Genomic DNA, 24,592 nt, shown 5'->3' on the forward strand with positions numbered 1-24,592 from the left:
TGTTCTTCCATTTGTTTGTATCCTCTTTGATTTCATTGAGCAGTGGTTTGTAGTTCTCCTTGAAGAGGTCCTTCACATCCCTTGTAAGTTGGATTCCTAGGTATTTTATTCTCTTTGAAGCAATTGTGAATGGGAGTTCACTCCTGATTTGGCTCTCTGTTTGTCTGTTATTGGTGTACAAGAATGCTTGTGATTTTTGTACATTAATTTTGTATCCTGAGACTTTGCTGAAGTTGCTAATCAGCTTAAGGAGATTTTGGGCTGAGACAATGGGGTTTTCTAGATATACAATCATGTCATCTGCAAACAGGGACAATTTGACTTCCTCTTTTCCTAATTGAATACCCTTTATTTCCTTCTCCTGCCTGATTGCTCTGGCCAGAACTTCCAGCACTATGTTGAATAGGAGCGGTGAGAGAGGGCATCTCTGTCTTGTGCCAGTTTTCAGAGGGAATGCTTCCAGTTTTTGCCCATTCAGTATGATATTGGCTGTGGGTTTGTCGTAGATAGCTCTTATTATTTTGAGATACGTCCCATCAATACCTAATTTCTTGAGAGTTTTTAGCATGAAGGGTTGTTGAATTTTGTCAAAGGCCTTTTCTGCATCTATTGAGATAATCATGTGGTTTTTGTCTTTGGTTCGGTTTATATGCTGGATTACATTTATTGATTTGCATATGTTGAACCAGCCTTGCATCCCAGGGATGAAGCCCACTTGATCATGGTGGATAAGCTTTTTGATGTGCTGCTGGATTCGGTTTGCCAGTATTTTATTGAGGATTTTTGCATCAATGTTCATCAAGGATATTGGTCTGAAATTCTCTTTTTTGGTTATGTCTCTGCCAGGTTTTGGTATCAGGACGATGCTGGCTTCATAAAATGTGTTAGGGAGGATTCCCTCTTTTTCTATCAATTGGAATAGTTTCAGAAGGAATGGTACCAGTTCCTCCTTGTACCTCTGGTAGAATTCGGCTGTGAATCCATCAGGTCCTGGACTCTTTTTGGTTGGTAAGCTATTGATTATTGCCACAATTTCAGAACCTGTTATTGGTCTATTCAGAGATTCAACTTCTTCCTGGTTTAGTCTTGGGAGGGTGTATTTGTCAAGGAATTAATCCATTTCTTCTAGATTTTCTAGTTTATTTGCATAGAGGTGTTTGTAGTATTCTCTGATGGTAGTTTGTATTTCTGTGGGATCGGTGGTGATATCCCCTTTTTCGTTTTTTATTGCATCTATATGATTCTTCTCTCTTTTCTTCTTTATTAGTCTTGCTAGCGGTCCATCAATTTTGTTGATCTTTTCAAAAAACCAGCTCCTGGATTCATTAATTTTTTGAAGGGTTTTTTGTGTCTCTATTTCCTTCAGTTCTGCTCTGATTTTAGTTATTTCTAGCCTTCTGCTAGCTTTTGAATGTGTTTGCTCTTGCTTTTCTAGTTCTTTTAATTGTGATGTTAGGGTGTCAATTTTGGATCTTTCCTGCTTTCTCTTGTGGGCATTTAGTGCTATAAATTTCCCTCTACACACTGCTTTGAATGTGTCCCAGAGATTCTGGTAGGTTGTGTCTTTGTTCTCGTTGGTTTCAAAGAACATCTTTATTTCTGCCTTCATTTCATTATGTACCGAATAGTCATTCAGGAGCAGGTTGTTCAGTTTCCATGTAGTTGAGCGGTTTTGAGTGAGTTTCTTAATCCTGAGTTCTAGTTTGATTGCACTGTGGTCTGAGAGACAGTTTGTTATAATTTCTGTTATTTTACATTTGCTGAGGAGAGCTTTACTTCCAACTATGTGGTCAATTTTGGAATAGGTGTGGTGTGGTGCTGAAAAAAATGTATATTCTGTTGACTTGGGGTGGAGAGTTCTGTAGATGTCTATTAGGTCCACTTTATGTAGAGCTGAGTTCAATTCCTGGATATCCTTGTTAACTTTCTGTCTCGTTGATCTGTCTAATGCTGACAGTGGGGTGTTAAAATCTCCCATTATTATTGTGTGGGAGTTTAAGTCCCTTTGTAGGTCACTGAGGACTTGCTTTATGAATCTGGGTGCTCTGGTGTTGGGTGCATATATATTTAGGATAGTTAGCTCTTCTTGTTGAATTGATCCCTTTACCATTATGTAATGGCCTTCTTTGTCTCTTTTGATCTTTGTTGGTTTAAAGTCTATTTTATCAGAGACTAGGATTGCAACCCCTGCCTTTTTTTGTTTTCCAGTTGCTTGATAGATCTTCCTCCATCCCTTTATTTTGAGTCTATGTGTGTCTCTGCACGTGAGATGGGTTTCCTGAATACAGCACACTGATGGGTCCTGACTCCTTATCCAGTTTGCCAGTCTGTGTCTTTTGATTGGAGCATTTAGCCCATTTACATTTAACGTTAATATTGTTATGTGTGAATCTGATCCTGTCATTATAATGTTAGTTGGTTATTTTGCTCATTAGTTGCTATAGTTTCTTCCTAGCCTTGATGGTCTTTACAATTTGGCATGTTTTTGCAGTGGCTGGTACCAGTTGTTCCTTTCCATGTTTAGTGCTTCCTTCAGGAGCTCTTTTAGGGCAGGCCTGGTGGTGACAAAATCACTCAGCGTTTGCTTGTCTGTAAAGTATTTTATTTCTACTTCACTTATGAAGCTTAGTTTGGTGGGATAGGAAATTCTGGGTTGAAAATTCTTTTCTTTAAGAATGTTGAATATCGGCCCCCACTCTCTTCTGGCTTGTAGAGTTTCTGCGGAGAGATCAGCTGTTAGTCTGATGGGCTTCCCTTTGTGGGTAACCCGACCTTTCTCTCTGGCTGCCCTTAACATTTTTTCCTTCATTGCAACTTTGGTGAATCTGACAATTATGTGTCTTGGAGTTGCCCTTCTCGAGGAGTATCTTTGTGGCGTTCTCTGTATTTCCTGAATCTGAATGCTGGCCTGCCTTGCTAGATTGGGGAAGTTCTCCTGGATAATATCTTGCAGAGTGTTTTCCAACTTGGTTCCATTCTCCCCATCATTTTCAGGTACACCAATCAGACGTAGGTTTGGTCTTTTCACATAGTCCCAAATTTCTTGGAGGCTTTGTTCATTTCTTTTTATTCTTTTTTCTCTAAACTTCCCTTCTCTCTTCATTTCATTCATTTCATCTTCCATCAGCGATACCCTTTCTTCCAGTTGATCGCATCTGCTACTGAGGCTTCTGCAATCTTCGCGTAGTTCTCGAAACTTGGCTTTCAGCTCCATCAGCTCCTTTAAGCCCTTCTCTCCATTGGTTATTCTAGTTATCCATCCTTCTAATTTTTTTTCAAAGTTTTTAACTTCTTTGCTATTGTTTTGAATTTCCTCTCGTAGCTCAGAGTAGTTTGATCGTCTGAAGCCTTCTTCTCTCAACTCATCAAAGTCATCCTCCATCCAGCTTTGTTCCGTTGCTGGTGAGGAACTGCGTTCCTTTGGAGGAGGAGAGGTGCTCTGTTTTTTAGAGTTTCCAGTTTTTTTGCTCTGTTTTTTCCCCATCTTTGTGGTTTTTTCTACTTTTTGTCTTTGATGATGGTGATGCACAGATGGGTTTTTGGTGTGGATGTCCTTTCTGTTTGTTAGTTTTCCTTCTACAAGACAGGACCCTCAGCTGCAGGTCTGTTGGAGTTTACTAGAGGTCCACTCCAGACCCTGTTTGGCTGGGTGTCAGCAGCGGTGGCTGCAGAACAGCGGATTTTCGTGAGACCACAAATTCAGCTGTCTGATAGTTCCTCTGAAAGTTTTGTCTCAGAGGAGTACCCGGTTGAATGAGGTGTCAGTCTGTCCCTACTGGGGGGGTGCCTCCCAGTTAGGCTGCTCAGGGGTGAGGGACCCACTTTGGGAGGCAGTCTGTCCGTTCTCAGATCTCCAGCTGCGTGCTGGGAGAACCACTACTCTCTTCAAAGCTGTCAGTCAGACAGGGACATTTAAGTCTGTGGAGGTTCTTGCTGAGTTTTTGTTTGTCTGTGCCCTGCCCCCAGAGGTGGAGCCTACAGAGGCAGGCAGGCCTCCTTGAGCTGTGGTGGGCTCCACCCAGTTCGAGCTTCCTGGCTGCTTTGTTTACCTAAGCAAGCCTGGGCAATGGCGGGCGCCCCTCCCCCAGCCTCGCTGCCGCCTTGCAGCTTGATCTCAGACTGCTGTGCTAGCAATCAGCGAGACTCCATGGGCATAGGACCCTCCGAGCCAGGTGCGGGATACAATCTCCTAGTGTGCCGTTTTCCAGGCCCGTTGGAAAAGCGCAGTATTAGGATGGAACTGACCCGATATTCCAGGTGCCGTCTGTTTCCCCTTTCTTTGACTAGGAAAGGGAACTCCCTGACCCCTTGCGCTTCCCGAGTGAGGCAATGCCTCGCCCTGCTTCGGCTCGCGCACAGTGCGCTTCACCGACTGTCCTGCACCCACTGTTAGGCACTCCCTAGTGAGATGAAACCGGTACCTCAAGCAGAAATGCAGAAATCACCCATCTTCTGTGTCGCTGGGGCTGGGAGCTGGAGACCGGAGCTGTTCCTATTCGGCCATCTTGGCTCCACCCCTGTGCCCATTTTTTATAAAGCTATTCCCACTCCTAGTTCCTTCACTTATTCATCAAAGCCTTTGCTGTCCACTAGGCATCGTCTTCCAGCTGCTGAACAGTGGTCATGGTGGGCACAGGAGGGTGTGCAGAGCAAGCTGAGCAGGGTCGTCATGGGCAGCGCACTGTGAATATCACTTCTTTAAATCAGGGTGAAATGCTTTTGATTAAGCAAAAAGAAGTTTCTATTGTTGAAACAGGATGGGAAAAAATTATTAAATGAAAGATAAGTTGATTGTTTACTATGTGCCAGGCCCTGTGCTACCTACTAGGAAATAAGTGTAAGCATGAAGATCCTGCTTCAAGAAGCAAAAACTGTAAACTTAGACACCAATGTAGGCTTTCCCCTTAACTCTTTTGAACTCAGTTTTTAAAAAATCTGTAATTTGGGGGATATAGTACATATTTTATAAGGTTTTCTATCATGGTTTAATGAAAGGAAGGCACCTTCAAATAATAGAAATTTAATAATTTTTTTAAACTGTTTTTTTTCTCTTGAGAAGTTGATTATCTGGGGGAGGTTGGTGCTGGGGAAAGGACACAAAACCATCTTAAAATTCTTTTTTTTTTTTCTTAATAAGCCAACCAAGTACACCTTATTTCCCAAAGTCTGAAGCCATAAGCAGATTTTTAAAGCACAGGAAGAAGTAATCTAAGATTATTTAAGCAAATGGTTTTAAAACTCTAATGTGGAAATTATTCTCCTGGAGAGGCTTGTTAAAATGCAGATTCTGGGGTGGGTGTGCTGTCTCACTCCTGTAATCCCAGCACTTTGGGAGGCCGAGGTGGAGGGATCACTTCAGGTCAGTAGCTCCAGACCAGCCTGGCCAACATGGTGAAACCTCGTCTCTGCTAGAAATATAAAAATTAGCCAGGTGTGGCAGTTCACGTCTGTAATCCCAGCTACTTGGGAGGCTGAGGCAGGAGAATTGCTTGAACCCAGGGGATAGAGGTTGCAGTGAGCCAAGATAATGCCACTGCACTCCAGCCTGTGTGACAGAGCGAGACCGGGGTGGGCTTGAGAGTCTGCATTTCCATCAAGATCCCAGGTGATGCCCACCCTGCTGGTTCCCAGACCACACTTGGAGTAGCAAGGATCTAAACTATTCTGGCTCCACCATTTACTTATTGTTGTGACCTTGGACAAGATACTTACCCCTCTGTGTCTCAGTTACACCATCTGTAAAATGGCCATAATAATATCTACTTCATAGGGTATTTAGTGGGGTAATATGTACAGAGTACTTAGTGTCTGGCATGTGGTAGGCTTCACATGTGTTATATATGTATATGCATATCGTCACCTGAGGTAGGTCATAAGCAATATAAGTAAACTGATGGCTACTGGGCCTAGAAGATGAAGTTATTTGTGATGCTAATCATTATCCTGATAAACATTGGCTTTTTGGATTTTCTTGTAAACCTGATCTAAATAACATTAAAGAAAAACAAGTTCCATTAAAAATATTTTATAGTAGAATGGCCGAGTTTGGAATTCTGCCTATAAACTTCATTAGTTTACATAATCTTGGTTGATGAAAACCCTATGTCATTCAGAAAGAATAGATCTCATTAGGGGCCTCTGGTGGAAAGCTTTTAACTACAGGCGACATTTTGTCTGTTTACCTTGAGTCCGTTTCCCTTTCCTTTCTTCCCTTTCTTGCAAGAGGAGAGGTAGCACAAGCTGAACTCAAGCAAGGAAGCACTTTACCCTTGACCCCTGCTGTGTATGATCCTAGTCAATTTCATTCACAGCAAGTGATAAAGGATAAAGTGCCTCACTGTCTTGCTAACCCCAGTTGCCAGTAATTATCTCAGAAAAGGTAGAACCTTTCACCGTGCCTATTAAAAGCCCCCTTTGACCAAAGATATCACCTTTTAGAAAAATCTGCCTCAGGGAAAAGTCTGCAGTGGATAGATTATCCATGCCTTCAAGAATAATGGCACTGACAAAGACATCAAATCATTTAGTTGGTCAAATCATTTATTTGAGGCAGCGCTTTCTAAAATAAAGGAGATAATTTCTGGAAAGGACAGGATTGCAGGAGAGGTGGTCATTTGAGAGGAAGAAATGAACAGCAGATGGATTGCCCCTGTTCTGTAGTAAGGGTTGAACCAGACAAACATCACAAGGCATCCAGCTACTTCGTTTCCAAGCTGAGTCTGAGCAGAACTGAGTTCCTAGTCAGGATGATGCCTAACTGTAGCTCTAAAAAGGACCTACAACAGCCTTGGGAAACCTGGTGGAAGAGAGAAGAGATCTGCTTTATTTCTAAGCTTTATTCTTGGCAGTCAGGTGACCTTCTCGGGCTGGAGGAGCAGAGACCTGAGGGCAGAGCCAGGAACTCGAAGTGGCTAGAACAAGTGCAGCAGCTTCTAAGTTTATTAAAAAATGATCAAAACTCACAAATTCATAATTGGGGGCAAGAGTGGTTACTGAGGAAAAAAGAGATACAGTGTGCCATAAAATGTGAGCCTAATCCTGTTTTGGGGTCCTTTGTGAACATTCTGTCCGTGATACAGCCATTCTGTTGGTGGCTTTAGAGGATGACTCTAGAAGATTGTGAGATTTATTCATAATATCTAGCTTTTATTTAAGTCAGATTATCTCCAAATTTGGATGGGAGTTTGTCGGTCATTTTTGTGTGATGAAGTGACATAACCACAGGGTCCTCTAGAGAAGCAGAACCAATAGGATATAGCAAATGAGGGATTGGCTCATGTGATTACGGGGGAGAAATCCTATGATCTGCTGTGTGTAAGCTACAGAACCAGGAATGCCGGTGGTACAGTTCCACTCCAAACCCGAGGCCTGAGAACCAGGAACACTGATGTCTGAGGGTCCAAGCAGAGCACAAATTTGCCATTTTTCCACTTTTTGGCTCTATTCATGCCCTCCAGGAATTGGACGATGCCCACCCCCATGGGTGAAAGGGTCTTCTGTCCTCAGTTTACCAATTCAAATGTTAACCTCTTCTGGAAATATCCTCACAGACACACCCAGAAAAAATATTTAACAAGCTCTCTGAGCATCCTTTAGCCCAGTCAAGTTGACACACTATATATATATATATAGTGTGGGAGAGAGAGAGAGAGAGAGAGAGAGACGGAGTCTTGCTCTGTCACCAGGCTGGAGTGCTGTGGTGCGATCTCGGCTCACTGCAACCTCCGACTTTCTGGTTCAAGCGATTCTACTGCCTCAGCCTCCCGAGTTGCTGGGATTACAGGCAGGTGCCATCATGCCCAGCTAATTTTTGTATTTTTAGTAGAGATGGGGTTTCACCATGTTGGCTAGGATGGTCTCGATCTCCTGACCTCGTGATCTGCCCACTTCGGCCTCCCAAAGTGCTGGGATTACAGGCATGAGGCACTGCGCTCGGCCGACACACGAAATTAACCATCACAGTCCTCCTGAAGGGGCCCCTGAGCTAACCACAATCTGCGTCTAGGGCATTGCAGAGCAAGATGTAATATGCGTAAGAACCACTTATGGAGACAAGAATGCAGAGCCTCAGGCCCTATACCCCAAATTGTTTTTTGGGGGCCTTGGAGCCTGTATGTTAAAGAAGCACACCAGGAGACTGTGATGCAGGCAGTCCAGTGACACATATGGGAGACACAGTAGGTCCAGGAGCGGTAGGAGCTGTGTATGTTCTGCACCTTGAAGCTCATATGTGCTCCAATTCCACTGCTCTTTACGATCTAACTTTAGTAGGAAGATCAGAAGATGGGAACATCCTTTTAACTTTAATTATTATTTAACTTAATTTAATTATTGAAATTAGCATGTATAATACCATTCGGTAAATGACCTTATAAAAATGGAATATGTTTTCTGCCCAGTGAATGACGGCACTGGTGACAGAATAATTAGGAATCTAAGTAGTCAAAAGTTACACAAACAAATCTGAAGTTAAGGGAAGATTAGTGAATAAATGCTGGTAGCATTTGGGTTACATAAATTCTGTGTTCATTGCAAGGAAATAATACCTCCCACATCTCTTTCTTTTATGGATTTCCAGACTCTTTCAAAGTTCCATTTACAAGCTAAGTAGCTATCACCACCCTCTTTTCATAAAACGGAAACAGAGCAAAGTAGGCATGTTCATCATGTGGGCTGAATAAAGAAGTTAAAAAAATAAAATGATCTATGATTCCAGATCATACCAAGGAACTGACATGGTAGATTTCATTTATTTCCTTTTCTGAGGATTCTATAGTCACTTGGAATGCAAGATCCACCACTGAACCAAACTCACCTTCCTGATCACCACCCCTCACCAGGATATGCACACCCTTGGAGATACAGAAATGTCCTGAGGAATGCCAGCGTCTTTTGTCTGCATGGATACAAAACAACCCGTTCCAGATCTTGGGGATTTCTTTCGTTTCTCAAACTGAGTATCTTAGACTCTCTTGTAAGTGAGCTAAAAATAAATAATATCACTGACCCAGGCATAAAACTACTCAGAAGATAGAGATAGAAATCAGGATTTGCAGTAAATCCCATAACATTGTGTTGATTCTACTTCTGCTTCTGAAGGAAGGAAGATGCTGTGGAATTATTGTCTACATGTATGGACTGTTTGTGTGAAGACCATAAAGTACAAAGTTATTTGTGTTATTCTATATATTGGTCAAGAATCCCATTAATCATGGTTAAATAAGCAATTTCCCAGCTGCTGCTCACCCAGGGGCACTCTGAGGCATGATCACCAGCACGGAGAAGCTGCTCTTTCACAAATCAATGCGGGACACTGAAAGCCTCTGCCTCTGTGATTTTGTGATGAAGGCTCACGGTTGTCCTTGTCCACAGCATCTTAATGTGAATGACTTTCTCTAATTGGCCGTTATGGCTGCCTCTTATTGTACCTATGTTTGAATGGCTTTGGAGGATGCTCTAGAAGATTGTGAGATTTATTCATAACATCTAGCTTTTAATTAAGTCAGATTATCTCCAAATTTGGATGGGAGTTTGTCCAGTCATTTCTGTGTGATGAAGTGACAGAACCACAGGCAGAAACTATACGTGTAAACCATTGCTGCACCACTGTGGACCCCCTAAGGGAACGGCAGAGGCCAGGTGCTGTGGCTCACGCCTGTAATCCTGGCACTTTGGGAGGCTGAGGTGGGTGGATCACTTGAGGTCAGGAGATCGAGACCATCCTGGCTAATACGGTGAAACCCCGTCTCTACTAAAAATGCAAAAAATTAGCCAGGCGTGGTGGCGGGTGCTTGTAGTCCCAGCTACTCAGGAGGCTGAGACAGGAGAATGGCGTGAACCCGGGAGGCGGAGCTTGCAGTGAGACGAGATCGCACCACTGCACTCCAGCCTGGGCGACAGAGTGAGACTCCATCTCAACAACAAAAACTACAACAACAACAACAAAGAAGAACGTCACAGTCCCTTAGCTTAAATGTTTAGAAGTTGAAGCATACATTTGGGGCTGTGATTGTGGCCTTAAGAAAATTATGTATTGTATGAAAATTAAGGACCATCTGTTAAAGCAGAGTTCAGACTTCCCAGAAGGTGGCATAGGGTAGCCTCGCAGATAACTGGAAAGGAAAAGACTCCCTCACCTCTAACCGGCCCAGGGGCAGAAGGTCCAAGGGCAGGGATACTTCACTGTGGGGAACTCACTTTGTCACATCTCCACTGGACACAACTGAGTAGATAAAATTTTGAGCAAGTGACTCTAACATAAGGCAGCTTCAAAGACAATTTCTACCATAACCGTCATCCCTGTAGTCTGTTCATTAAAAGAGATGACAAATATTTTGATCCTCTATCTCCTACGCTCACCAAATGACTGATATACCCTTACCCTCTGTTCTACTCCCCATCCCACCCCCTGCCCATCTCTCCATAGCTTCTTTCTCTTCTACAATTGCACAGAGATGGAAGAAGAATGAAAAGGGAAAAGCTGCACACATAGAAAATCACAAACTTTAGTCTCTAGTTACATTATTAAAAATTACTACGAAAAGACATTTAGGGAATCTTTTTTTTTTTTTTTTTTTTTTTTAAAGATGGAGTCTGGCTCTGTTGCCCGGGCTGGAGTGCGGTGGCACAATCTGGGCTCACTGCAACCTCCGACTCCCAGGTTCGAGTAATTTTCCTGCCTCAGTCTTCTGAGTAGCTGGGGTTACAGGCATGTGCTACCACGCCAGCTAATTTTTGTAGTTTTAATAGAGGCAAGGTTTCACCATGTTGGCTAGGCTGGTCTCCAACTCCTGACCTCAAGTGATCCACCCGCCTCGCCCTCCCAAAGTGCTGAGATTACAGGTGTGAGCCACCGTGCCTGGACCATTTAGGGAATCTCGGTGAAAGCTTTACAAATCAACTCTAATTTATGAACTGATTTACTGTCCCCCTCTCTCCAGTCAGCAAACCCAGCAGGCCAGATGGCTGGCATCCCTCTCGTACATTTCCTTTGCCTTTTCTTCTGGTTTTAGTTTCTCCTGTTGTCCGGGTCAGCAAAACCTTGTTCCTGCCACAGCCACACTCTGGCCTAAGTTGACCAATTGTCCCAGTGTATTCAGGATGAAGGGATTCCCAGGACACTGAACTTTCACTGCTAAAACGGGGTTGAGCTGGTTTCCTGAATTCTAACCCTTATTTGCTGCCCTGGCCAGGCAGCCTCTCCAGTGCCATGACATCCACTTCCATGTGCAGAGAGAATTCAGATAAGCACCAAACAGAAGGGGAGGCACTCGTGATGTCAGGGTACTAGGCAAAGGTCCTGCCTCTATAGGCCGTTACTGACTTCCTCCCTTGCAATCAGAGAAAGACGAAAAGATGCAGGCCATTCCACAGATATCACCAAGTAGATACCCACCTCTACTCCAAGGAAATCTTGTGCAATTATGACAGGTGACATTCACTGGTGTATTTATCCAGCTATGGCTTGCTATTTTTTTTTTTTTTTTTTTTTTGAGACGGAGTCTCAGAAAGAGCTCTGAGCTCTCGCTTGTTCTCCAGCATCCGAATCACTTTCCTGCACTGGTGTTGGTGGACTGTCCACTTGGGTATATCACAGGCAGAAACTTTCTTGTGAAGCGGTCTATTTGGGCAACTCCAGCTGGGGAACCAGGACTTCTGGAATGCTCTTTTTGGCTCCAGCTTTAAAGGATAGGGAGATAGGACATGCAGGACCTCCTTTTGCCCAGGCTGGAGTGCAGTGGCGCGATCTCGGCTCACCGCAAGCTCTGCCTCCTGGGTTCACACCATTCTCCTGCCTCAGCCTGCTGAGTAGCTGGGACTACAGGTGCCCGCCACCACGCCTGGCTAATTTTTTGTATTTTTAGTAGAGATGGGGTTTCACCATATTAGCCAGGATGGTCTCGATCTCCTGACCTTGTGATCCACCTGCCACAGCCTCCCAAAGTGCTGGGATTACAGGTGTGAGCCACCGTGCCCAGCCTAGTTTCTTCTTGACTAAAGATGACTTTTATCAAGACCACCTGTTGACTTCATTATAAACCCAAGGAGAAGACTGTGAATTTATCCCAAATTGACTCCAGTAATTCAGAGATGGCCTCAAATTTTGCCAGGGGGACAAGACCAGCATTCTGAACCGTCATACTTGTCTAGGGACAAAAAAATTAATACAATCTCCTTTCACTTTTTATAGTTTGGACATTTTTTTGCCTTGTTCAATGATAAGCCATCCAAGTATTTGTCCAATTTCTATCATTAATCAGTACATATTGCCTAACACTAGAGTCAAAGAAATTACGTAAAGTGCGAACTAGAAAACAACATAGTGCCTTAGCTGGACTGAGCTTGCCACAGCCTGTGGCAGGTTCATACTGTGTCAGCTGAGTCCATTGGACTACATGTCCTAGATTCCCTTCCCTACATAGTTTTGGGTTTGTCTGGGCCACAAGAGACATTCTGTGGGAAATTTGGAAAGCAGAAGTGAAGCAGCAGAATGTATCATTTCAATACAACAGCAGTCCCCAGGGGCTGCAGCAGCCACGTGGGCTGTTACTGATATACTGCCTCTGTTGTGGTGGGGCAGCTGCCACATCCACAGTGACCTCCAGCTCCTCCCCTGCCTCCTCCTTCAGTGTCACTGGCTTCTGGGCCAGGTGATGTTTAGCCCCATGTTGAAAGGCACCAGTTTCAGTGCAAACCACCTACTTCATCAGTGTTGGAGGCTTGTGGGCGATAAGAGACCTCCTTGGGTTCCACTAATCCTCATGGGTTCCAGCTTGGCGGACAAGTTTAAAGCCCACTGACTGTCTGGAGCATCCCAATCCACTCCTGAAGCAGCCACAGTAGTCCTAGATTTGTGTGATGCATTCTTTTTTTTTTTTTTTTTTTTTTGAGACGGAGTCTTGCTGTGTTGCCCAGGCTGGAGTGCAGTGGCGCAATCTCAGCTCACTGCAAGCTCTGCCTCCTGGGTTCACTCCATTCTCCTGCCTCAGCCTCTCCGAGTAGCTGGGACTACAGGCACCCGCCACCACGCCCAGCTAATTTTTTGTATTTTTAGTAGAGACGGGGTTTCACCGTGGTCTCGATCTCCTGACCTTGTGATCCGCCCACCTCGGCCTCCCAAAGTGCTGGGATTACAAGCGTGAGCCACCGCGCCCGGCCGATGCATTCTTATTCTAGCCCACACCTCGCTTTGTGTTGCCTCCCTGTATATCTTATAAGCTGCCCCAGGACTTTCTCTTTACCATTCTCAAACCCACATTGGCTTGACTCCTTGGCTCTGAGCTCTCGCTTGTTCTCCAGCATCTGAAACACTTTCCTGCACTGGTGTTGGTGGACTGTCCACTTGGGTATATCACAGGCAGAAACTTTCTTGTGAAGCGGTCTATTTGGGCAACTCCAGCTGGGGAAGCAGGACTTCTGGAACTCTCTTTTTGGCCCCAGCTTTAAAGGATAGGGAGATAGGACATGCAGGACACACCAAAACAGTCCAACACAGAGTACACTAAAAAGATCGTGTTAGGTGGGGTGAGAGGAATCACTTGAGCCCAGGAGTTCAAGGCTGTAGTGAGCTATGATTTCACCACTGCACTCCAGCTTGGGCAGTGAAGGGAGACTCTTGTCTCTTAAAAAAAAATTGTTGGAGGAAGGAGTAAATGAATGAACTGATTTGCAGGGGCTTGAGAATTTCGCACTCTAAGGCCTGTGTGTGTGTGTGTGTGTGTGTGTGTGTGTGTGTGTGTGTGTGTGTTTTGTCTTACTGTTCATAGGCACTAACTTACAAGTTTGATTGACTGTTCTATCCAGGGAGTCATTTGGGATAACTGTTTATCCTTAACCTGGGTCAATAATAATCTCAGCACAAAAAGGCAGTGCAAAAGGAACCTATCATTGTACACTGTTTTTGCCACTTTTTCTTTGCCTGGAATAGGGTATGTTGATGGAAAGGAGAGGAGTCCTTTTTCCTTTCCCATCTAACATTTCTCTACTACTACTTTCTCAATGATTTATACTATTTATTCACTAATAAAGGACTGCTGAGGGCAACATCTAGAAGCAGATTTCAGAGAGACAGCTCCCACCTGCTTCCTCCAATCCATACTCCAATCACCCGGGCCCCTCCCGTCTCATCGCTCCCCACAGAGCTTTCCAGGGTGGTAGTTACTTATGTTCACTGTCCTTTGGAAGAGACAGAGATTTGCTTTCTAGCAGAAATGGAAAAGTAAAGGTGTTACAGATGCATTGTGGAAAGCAACAGGAGGGAATCACGCAACTGAAACGGAATGCATTTATCTCCCCTCTCCAGTGGCCCAGTTGCGGCTCACCTAGTGTCTCTCTGTCGGGGGCAGGCTGCTGTCCAAAAAGCGAAATTGAAAGCCCAGTTAGACTCCCACTTTAGCCTTTTTTAGCTGGCAAGCACGCTTGAGGTAGCTAGGCTGCAACCACAAGGGGTTACCAAAGAAAAGGTTGAAAAATAAAATAGAAAAGATGGCCATCTAGAAAGCCTCCCTAAAAGAGAAGGAAAAATAAATAAATAACCAACTTAATCCCCTTTTCTTTTTGTTAACTAGAAAATTGGGAGCTAGAAAACGACCTGTAATTTTTAAATTGCTGGATTTTCCCCAGTAATAATTAACATGAAAAAGTAACACCTGATGGAGCAAATGTAGTGTTATGCTTTCATTTGTGAACAGGAACAGTAGTATAATAAGTGGGCTAAAGGGAGTTCAGCTAATTGGTCCATGGTTATAGCTTTAATTTCTTCATCTGTTGTCAGGAGAAATCAGCTTTTGAAGTGGGTGGAAAACTATGAAGTTTTTAATATGGATCAATAGGATGTCATAATGGTCTGATTAATAGAGATCGGCAGTGATTTTGGAAACCTGCTTTACATTTCATATCTCTTACACAGAGAACAGGAAAATTTAACAGATTCCCATCTCCGCGTTTCACAAGTATTTGATTGTATACTTGTATTTTTAAAAATTACGAATTCTAATTTTTAAAACCTGTGTGTTAACGTCATCAGTCTGTCAAGTCCTGCTCAGGACCACATTTTCCATGACTACTACAGACTGACCACACCCTTCTCTGAATTTCTTTTTCAGTGATAGGTGGCATCACCCAGCTTTGCTGTAGTTACTCGGTGCATAAGACTCTTTTCTTAGCTAGATTATAAGCTTTCTGAGGACTGGGCCAGGCTTTCTCTCCTTCTGCCACCTCCTCATCCATCAACACAATATCACACATATACTAAGCACTTACTGTAAATTTTAAACAGCTTTAATCATTAATCATTCGAATTGCACAAAATTCTAGGTTTTTAATCTTCTGTCAGCATTTGAATGTATATTATTCATATTTTTACTTTATCTAAGCCAAAAGGCCAAGAAGCAATATTATTCATATTTATATACAAATTAAAAAGCATTGTAAAAGCTAAATTTCTTTGTTCCAACTCTCTTTTTTCTAATAGAATAGACTATTTCTCTTTCCTTGATCTAGTAAATCTTGAAACTTTTATATGACATATGCAAAGGCATTAGGACAGACGCTCAGAAAGTTGCACCAGCATTTCTTCTTTTTGCTTTTCAAAAGGGAGGAAGTTATATTGAATTAAATTTTATTTCTAAATGCTTTGCTGCGCCTGAAAATAATTCTTTCCAAATATAAACTTATTATCTGTATTTTAAAAACTGAACTAGTCCTACAATAATGTAATGCTATTCTAAAATATGTTGCTTAGAGGTCTGCACATGACTGGTTTGCATGAGGCACTGGATTTTTCCTTTCCTTCAGTAAAGGAATTGTTTTCATAACATGCAAATACACACATATATTCATTTATTCACAAATATTTACTGTGTGTTAGGACACAGGCATTCCTTGCATTTGTTTATTAGCCAAGGAAGGGAAAGAGACAGAGGCAAAATAAATCTGGGAGTTTCCAATTCTGCTAATTTAGAGTCAGTCAACATCTGACGATATTGTTAAATTATTTACAGTCTTGCAGGACTTATGAAACCCCAAAGCTGATTTTCCTGTAATTCAGTAAAAATGTAATTTTATTACCATCACTGTAATTATAACACATGGAAAAAATTAAGTGGCAATGCATAATGAAAATTTAAGAGTTATGGAAAGGTAGATGTAAATCAAGCTTGTCCAACCAGTGGCCCACAGGCTGCATGCAGCCTAGAACGGCTTCGAATGTGACCCAACACAAATTTGTAAGCTTCCTTAAAACGTGAAATATTTTTGGATTTTTTTTTTTTTTTTAGCTCATCAGCTACGGTTAGTGTTAGCGTATTCTATGTGTGGCCTGAGATAATTCTTCTTTCAACGTAACCCAGGGAAGCCAAAAGATTGGAACCCCTGACATAAATGATGAAATACCCATCTGACACATTGGAAAAGCCAATATGGAGAAAAAGCATAAAATGCAGACTTTTAGGCTAGTGGCTGAGAGACTGACAGCACATCATGGCAGCATGGTAAGTGTGTGTGTTTAAATTTGTTTCAGGAGGAATACATCCACCTACAGTGAGTGGCATTTGGGGCTGCAATTTTTTTTTTTGAGACAGAGTCTCGCCCTGTCGCCCAGCCTGGAGTGCAGTGGTGCGATCTCAACTCACTGCAACCTCTGCCTCCTGGGTTCAAGCGATTCTCCTGCCTCAGCCTCCCGAGTCGCTGAGACTATAGGCGCCAGCCACCACACCCAGCTAATTTTGTATTTTTAGTAGAGACGGAGTTTGACCACGTTGGCCAGGCTGGTCTCCATTTCCTGACCTTGTGATCCGCCCACTTCGGCCTCCCAAAGTGCTGAGATTACAGGCGTGAGACACCGCACCTGGCCCTGGGCTGCATATTAAAACACGAATGGTTTAATATCGGAGTGTTTTTCTCATTCTTTTCTTTTATAAACATAACAGAATTTACCTTTTAACTATTTTAAAGTGGACAATCCTGTGGCATGAAGTATATTCACATTGCTTGCAACTATCACCTCTTCCATCTCCAGAATTTTGTTATCCTGTAAAACTGAACCTCTGTACCTATTCAACACTCACTCTCCATTCTCCCCTTCCCCTAGCCTCTGGCAACCACTACTCTACTCTCTGTCCCAGTAAATTTACTCAGGAGCTCATTAAGTGAAATCATGCAGTATTTGTCTTTTTGTGACTGGCTTATTGGACTTAATAGTATGTTCTCAAGCTTCATTTAAATCACAGCATGTGTCTCAATTTCCTTCCCTTTTAAGACTAAATAATATTGCATTGTATGTTGTTATGATCTGAATTTTTATCTCCACCCTCCCAATTCATATGTTGAAGCCCCAACCCCTCAGTGTGACCGTACTTGGAGGCCAGCCCTTTAGAAAGTAACTGAGGTTAAATGAGGTGCTAAAATAATCTCATAAAACTGGTATCCTTATAAGCAGAGGAAGGGGCATCAGGCCTTCCTCTCTCTGTCTTCACCTGCACAGAGGAAAAGCCATTTGAGGACATGACAGGAAGGTGGGCTCCTACCAGCCAGGAAGAGGGGCTCACCAGTCACCAACCCTAACAGCACCTTGATTTTAGATTTCAGGTTCCATAACTGTGAGAAGATAAATTTCTGTTGTTTAAGGCACCCAGTCTGTGGTATTTTCTTATGGCAGCCCTAGGGAAGTGATACATACGTATACGCCACACCTGAGTTGCCTCTGTACCTCTTGGCTATTGTGAATAATGCTGCTATAAACATGTGTGTACAAATACCTGAGTCCCTGCTTTCACTTCTTTTGGGTATATACCCAGAACTGGGATGTCTGGACCTCATGGTATTTCTCTGTTTAAGTTTTTGAGGAATCACCATACCTTTTCCCACAGCAGCTGCACCATTTTACATGTTCACCAGCAACATACAGTGTTCCCATTTCGCTTTATTTCTCATTTTTAAAACATTTAAATATACTTTGGTTACTGTGAAGAACCTGTGGCCACTGGGGAATGATTGCAGACGTGGGACTGTTGACAACATATTCAAACCTGTAAAGTTAATTTGCTTTCCTGTAAGCAGTGATGCAACAAATACACAACACTGCTTTTGAAGTGGAAATCTAATTAAGCAGGATCCTCAGTGCCATTTTGTATCAGCATAACTTGATCAAAAATTGGCCAAGTGCAGTGGCTCATGCCTAGAATCCCTGCAATTTGGGAGGCGGAGGTGGGAGGATCACTTGAGCCCAGGAGTTTGAGACCAGCCTGAGGAACATAGTGAAACCTCATCTCTACAAAAACAAAAAATATTTAGCTGGGCATGGTGTTGAGGGCCTGTAGTCACAGCTACTCGGGAAGCTGAGGTGGGAGGATCATTTGAGCCCACGAGGTCGAGGCTGCAGTGAGTCGTGATGGCACCACTGCACTCCAGAGTGGATGACAGAGTGAGATCCTCTTAAAAAAAAATTATTTCAACATACTGTGGTGATAGGTTAGCTAAGGTTATTCATGTTAAAAATGCTGCCACTCCTTCCCTAGCAGTGTTCTCACCACGTCTATTGAAAACACATTTTCTAATCTTTCCTCTCTGGGTGCTGTGAAGGTATCAGATCAGGTATCATCTCAGCCCACATCCTCTGAATTGAATTATGGTATTTTTGATCATGATGTTATTTGTTTTCAACTCCACATTACACGTAATCATGTAGCTCATAAATTAAGTTTAGGAATATATTTCTTCACATAGCCTATGATCTGTAAGTGCCAATACTCTGTGCTAAGTAAGATATCTTAAAATTTTGTTTTAATAGAGGTAGGGTCTCACTATGTTGCCCTGGTTGGTCTTGAACTCCTGGGCTCAAGTGATCCTCCTACCTCAGACTTCCAAGTCCTGGAACTACTGTTCTTGGTTTTAAATTTTTTCTTTATAATTATTTTCAATTTTTATAGATCTAAGAAGCCATTTGAGGAATAATTTTGTTTTTTGAGATGGAGTCTTGCTCCGTCACCCAGGCTAGAGTGCAATTGTGTGATCTTGGCTCACTGCAACCACTGCCTTCTGGGTTCAAGTGATTCTCCTGCCTCAGCCTTCTGAGTATTACAGGTGCACACCACCACTCCTGGCTAATTTTTGTATTTTTTTAGTGGAGACGGGGTTTCACTGTGTTGGCCAGGCTGGTCTCAAACTCCTTACCTCAGGTAATCCACCCACCCTGGCCTCCCAAAGTGCTGGGATTACAGGCGTGAGCCACCACGCCTGGTCGGAATAATTTTTCTTTTTTTTTGAGATGGAGTTTCAATCTTGTTGCCCAGGCTGGAGTGCAATGGTGCAATCTTGGCTCAACACAACCTCCGCCTCCCAGGTTCAAGTGATTCTCCTGCCTCAGCCTCCCGAGTAGCTGGGATAACAGGCATGTGCCACCATGCCCAGCTAATTTTTGTATTTTCAGTAGAGACAGGGTTTCTCCATGTTAGTCAGGCTGGTCTTGAACTCCCAACCTCAGGTGATCCACTCTACCTTGGCCTCCCAAAGTGCTGGGATTACAGGCATGAGCTACTGCGCCCAGCCAGAATAATTTTTATAAGCATTAATTAACCCAGAGAAAATTACAAAACCCTAAATGTTGTAATAGTGGTTTTCAGTATGACATCGCCGCTCTCTAAATACTTCAATTAATCCAAGATCATGAAAAAAGCTTTTAATTACTCTATACTATTATTTAACTACCTCCTTTTGCACACATCAAAGAATGGGGATTTGTATTTCAAACATTTAATACCCGTTAGGCATTCTAAATGTTCCCTAAGAATTATTTAGAATGATTACATTTTCATTTTTCAGGCTACTTCAGTTGAAAGACAGATTGAAGTAAAATTGGCAAGTGAAAGTCAATATTTAACTGGTACTTCACTTGGACATTTTATTCTAGTTTCAAGCTTTGAGGTAAATAATTGAGTGAGGGAGGGGAACAGGAATCAGCTCTGTTTTGTTCAGCAGTTTCCTCAGGATTTTACACAAAGAGAGACGTCATGTCGTTACGTTTGCTGAATATATAAACCTAGGAAGAAGAGAGAGTAAAATTCGATGACAATTTGGACTGTAAAAGATGTTACTATTTTAGAATTGGGGCTGAAACTCACAAAGTTATAACTAGGACTAAATATGAAGCTTGCACTTAGAGTTTAAAAATCAACAATCCAGGTGGAGGATAGGTGAGACATTATGCAATAGGTTGGTGAGGAGCGTGGAGCTGACTGCAGACTGGAGAGGTGCCCAGAGGTTAGCTCAGTTGCCAACAAAGCTGACACAATAACAGGCTGCATTAACAGAGAGCTGTGTTCCAGAAACAAACGCTGCCCCGATTGGGCCACGTGGTAGCATTATTTTTGGTTATGCGTGCCACATTTTAAGCCAGATGTTAATAAATTGAAGAGCATCAAGAGGCAGAGTGGTGCAGAGCCTGGGAATGTTGTTACGTGAACGCCTGAAAGAAGTCGGGAAGCCTAATTTGCAAAAGAGCCTAAAGTGACCCTTTCCTGGGATCTGATGGGCTATTTCAATGAGACGAAGATTCTTTACCAGAATTCAGAATTCAGACTACTGTGTGACTGTTACAGGAAGGCAGATTTTAGTTCAATGTACGGATGAATAATTAGACCTGTCCAAAAATAGAATGTGCTTTTGTTACTGGAAATATTTTGTCAGTTGGATGAACACGTGCTGTGAAGGGGAGCCCACATAGAGTGCAAGGTCGTACCTGCTGACCTCTGAAGGCTGCACCAATCCAAAGCTCCCTTAGAACATACTGGAAACCATGTATCTCTGCCAATACTGTGTATGGTATAACTGAATTTAGGGCTGTATTTATGTGATTTTCAAACAACCAACCAGCCATACAAAGTAGATTAACAATGTGTCCACTAATATATCAGGGCATATATTTATTTCAGCACAGGGATTTTGCCCATGGTCTCTGCTGCAGAAGCAACCAGAAATCACAAGCAGTAGTTTTTGTTTTTTGTTTTTGTTTTTTCGTGACAAAGTCTCCTCTGTCATCCAGGCAACTCACTGCAGCTTCCACCTCCCAACCTCCTGGACTCAAGTGATCCGCTCACCTCAGCCTCCCAAGTAGCTAGGACTACAGGCATGCACCACTGTGTCCGGCTAATTTTTGTAATTTTGCATTTCAGAGATGAGGTTTTGCCATATTGTCCAGGCTAGTCTCAAACCCCTGGGCCCAAGGGATCTGCCCACCATGGCCTCCCAAAGTGCTAGGATTACAGGCATGAGTCGCTAAGCCAAGCCAGTAGAACTCTTAACTAACCCTTATTAGAGCCTCTCAATAGCAACTGAAACATGGGGACATTTGAAGATACGATTACCTTTCCATGCAAAAGAGCAGCAGCTTGGTGTCCTTTGTTGATTCTAGGAATATATAAATTGCAATTTCAGAGTCCATAATTAGATGCTTTGAAGAATGAGAATACCAACATTGCTAGTCTTGGTACATTAATTAATAAATGTTAGAAGTTACTTGGCACTTCTTCCCCTTCAGAAACAACAGCAAGAGCATAGGGCAGGGGTCCTCAAACATTATGCATCAAAATCACTTGGAGGGATTGTTAAGACAGATTGCTAAGCCTCATTTTCATGATTTCTGTTTTAGGAGATATGAGGTGGGCCCTGAGATTTTGCATTTTTAATAAGTTCCCCAATGACGCTTATGCTGTTCGTCAGGGGATCACATTTGCAGAACCATTGGTATAATGAATGAATGAACACTGTATGAGAAGCCATGCTATAAGTATTTATGTGAGTGGTGTGTGGGAGCCTGTTTGCACCTTCTTGAGAGAACCAATTATTAGCATCTCTTTCCAACTTTGCATTCAGTGACATCACACAATAGTTTGACATTGACCATGTTGGAAATGTTTATACCATAGATACTGGTAAATGCTAAAACCATAGCTTTTTCTCTTGAGAGCCCAGTAAACCACTGCTATAGACTCAAAGTAGAATGAAAATATTGGATGATCAAATGTCTAATGCAATGTTTCTCAAATGCACTTCATTCTTGGTTTTACTTAATGCTTCTTGAGTCCTGGCTACATAACCACAGCAATATTTTTTTCAATTATAATGTGTTAAAAGAGCTTAACAGGAATGGAATTCATGAAGTGTATTCTTGGATTAAAAAGACAATGCAATATTGTTTTATTTACTAATTATTTAAGCATAGTCAACATCTGATCCACTTTATAAATGTGTATTAAAATTATAACATGAAAATGAACATAGTGATCATTAAATATATGTACAATACTAGTTCATCATCATCTAACATTTACCAGCTGCTTAAAATGGGCACTGTCATAATTCTTTACATGAATTATCTCAATTTTTTTTTTTCTTTTGAGAAGGAGTCTTGTTCTGTCGCCCAGGCTGGAGTGCAGTGGCACGATCTTGGTTCACTGCAACCTCCGCCTCCCGGGTTCAAGCGATTCTCCTGCCTTAGCCTCCTGAGTTGCTAGGATTATAGGCTGTGCCACCACACCTGACCAATTTTTGCATTTTTAGTAGAGATGGGGTTTCACCATATTGGTCAGGCTGGTCTCAAACCCCTGACCTCAGGTGATCCACCCGCCTTGGCCTCCCAAAGTGCTGGGATTACAGGCATGAGCCACCATGCCTGACCGAATTATCTCAATTCTTACAAAAGTCTGTGATGTAGATATGTTATCCCCCACCTTACAGATAAAATCTGAGTCACAGTAACAGGTATGTGAAACTGAGGTATCGATATGTATATGAAAGAGGCTGGCATGTATCAGATGATCTCATAGGTAATGTCCTGGAAACCTCACATGTATGATTTCTTTTTAAAAATTTTGTACTGTATCTACTTATTTATTTTAGAGAGAGTTCTCAGTATGTTGCCCAGGCTGGACGTGAGCTCCTAGGCTCAAGAAATCCTCCCACCCCAGCCTCCCAAGTAGCTGGGACTACAGGCGCATGCCATTGTGTCAGGTGAAATATACCATTTCTTAAAGACACTTTGCTGATAACTACATTGTTATTATGTAATTACCATATTCTTTTTTTTCCCCACACAACATATAGGTCATTTATTTTCCTTCTAGTCCTGGGTTCAGTGCATAGATGGCTTCTCTTCACCCTTTGGGTTGACAATTTTCCCCGGGTTGCTGCTGCTGATATGATAAACCTCAGCGTAGAAGGCTCTGAAGTCCAGCACCATGGCCCTGAGCTCCCCATAGGCTGCCTCATCTCACTGGTGCACCAAAACCTGGTAGTCCATTACATGAGTCTCCTTAGAGGCCTTGGCCACAGCATCCTGACATTCTGAGAAGTACTTGGAAATGGTTGTCTGGAAAGCTTCCACTTTGCTCTTGATGGCATTCACCCTCTCCAGCACCTTCCCCTGGATTGCTACTCCAAAATCATTTCCAACTTCAATCTTGAGGATCAGGTGCTGGATCCATGTGATCACCAGAATGCTTGAGACTCCAGACTTCTGGCTGAACCAGGACAAGCAGGAACAGGACCTTCTTATTCCCAGGGAGAAATCCACACTTAGGGACTTCTTTCATCTCCTGCTTATCTGTTTCCATCTCATCATCCTTGGGTGGAGAGCCTGGGATGAGATGTCCAGTGGGGCCCGGAGTGAAGTCAGGTCAGCCACACTGAGGGAGCACTCTTGCGAGAGCTAATTCAGGTATATGATTTTCTGTGGCAAGAATCTGTAGAGGAATTCCTCAGCCTCCTGGAAAAGATTCTGCCGGAAATCTCCACCTGTTTGCAGGCCTCCCCTCTCAGGTGCACCCCACACGGCCTGGCCATATGCTGCTTCAGTCACTAGATCTCTGGCCTCCCAATTACCATATTCTTAAATATATTTTAAATACATTTTAGAAGAAAATACTGCCGGCATCAAAACTTTCACAGAACAATATTAGAACAACACTGGCATTCTAGGGAAAACAATGTTAAACATTGGCTTAATGGTGTTAAACTGTAATAACTTGACCAATCCTAACCCTTCTCTTTTGAGCTTTGCCTCTCAAAGGGAGGAACTTCAGCCCTCGTTTGTGGTGGGTGGACATTATCAATGCTTGCCAATTTGACTCCCTGATTTCTATGCTTGCCTGAGGTTGTCCTACCTGTATCTGACATGTTTTAAATTTATATATTATTAGTAAGTTATTGGCGATCTATGATTGCTCTGACTTTAAAACCTCTGTCTTTAAGTTTCTTTTGTATCTCTTTGATACAACCAGGATGCATCCCGGGGATTTCTATCTGTCACCACTTAGTATCATCTTCAATTCAGCTTTTTCATGTTCAGCATTTTGTTCAAAGCCGTAATATGACCAAAAATGAGTATTAGGTTGAATGAAAACCTTGGAAACTTGGCTGTCAGCATGTACAACCATATCCTGTAGGGAGTGTAATCTCACTTTAAAAGGGATCCAACTGTGAGCAATTAGCTATAGAAAGCTGGGGGCAGGTTTCAGGGATGAGTAACAAGATGAACTTTACATTGCATTGGCAGGGTGTGGTACATTTTCCCACAGGTTAAAGCCACTAGCTTTTCATC

The 24,592-nt window shown here is 42.7% G+C and overlaps 2 pseudogenes; both read right to left on the reverse strand.

Moving 5' to 3' along the window:
- Window positions 1-4,625, reverse strand: part of LOC116463945 (fatty acid-binding protein 5-like) — a 14,960-nt pseudogene extending 10,335 nt beyond the window's left edge.
- An 18,500-nt stretch (window positions 4,626-23,125) lies between these two features.
- LOC116463944 (proteasome activator complex subunit 2-like) lies at window positions 23,126-23,835 on the reverse strand (annotated as a pseudogene).
- Window positions 23,836-24,592: the final 757 nt, after the last annotated feature.

Source organism: Hylobates moloch, unplaced genomic scaffold (genome assembly GCF_009828535.3).
Source record: "Hylobates moloch isolate HMO894 unplaced genomic scaffold, HMol_V3 SCAFFOLD_94, whole genome shotgun sequence".
Taxonomy (NCBI): domain Eukaryota; kingdom Metazoa; phylum Chordata; class Mammalia; order Primates; family Hylobatidae; genus Hylobates; species Hylobates moloch.